Here is a 798-nt window from a genome sequence, read left to right as displayed (position 1 = left end):
CACGACGAAATGAGCGAGCTCTCGGGTGTTAGAGTCCTAGATTATCAGAGAAGCGCGACCGGCTTATGGCAGTATCGCAAAAGTACTAGAAAATATTAAAAATGACGTCGAATGGCCAATCATAAGATTGATTTATTCGGCAGCCATTTATAATAGCGATAAATCAATCTTATGATTGGCCATTTGCGAGTCCAATCAGGACTCGTAACACCGGTCGCGCTTCTCTGATAATCTAGGACTCTATCGGGTGTGTGCGACGAATGTGGACGAACGACTCCGAGCGCGTTCTGTTTCAAGGACGAAAGCAACGTTTCGCGCCTTCGAACGTTTCAGGTTTCTAGTAATAAATGATAAGTTTAGCATCAGTTGTGTCCATGAAAGTAAGGGCGAATTCACACCTCGACAGAAAAGCGGAAAACAGAAAAGCAGAAGCCAATCAGAACTCGCACTGGTAGCAAAAAAAGCAGGAAGCAAAGACTATTGACTACCAACGCGAGTTCTGATTGGCTTCTGCTTTTCTGTTTTCCGCTTTTCTGTCAAGGTGTGAATTCGCCCTAAAGCTAGGAGCACAGACTTTTGCATAAGGAAGAATTCACTCCTTGACAGAAAAGCAAAAAACAGAAAAGCAGAACCTGACAGTAGTTGAGAGTTTCTGCTTTTTGCTCTTTTCTTGTTACCAGCGTGAGTTCTGATTGGCTTCTGCTTTTCTGTCAAGGTATGAATTCTCCCTAAGACCTGGATCACATGAAATGCATAATGTGAAGCAGCATAAGCAGAGAGGATCCTGAGAACGGTCAT

Source organism: Wasmannia auropunctata, unplaced genomic scaffold (assembly GCF_000956235.1).
Source record: "Wasmannia auropunctata unplaced genomic scaffold, wasmannia.A_1.0 LD333757.1, whole genome shotgun sequence".
Classification (NCBI taxonomy): domain Eukaryota; kingdom Metazoa; phylum Arthropoda; class Insecta; order Hymenoptera; family Formicidae; genus Wasmannia; species Wasmannia auropunctata.
Note: the sequence above shows the minus strand (reverse complement) of the source record.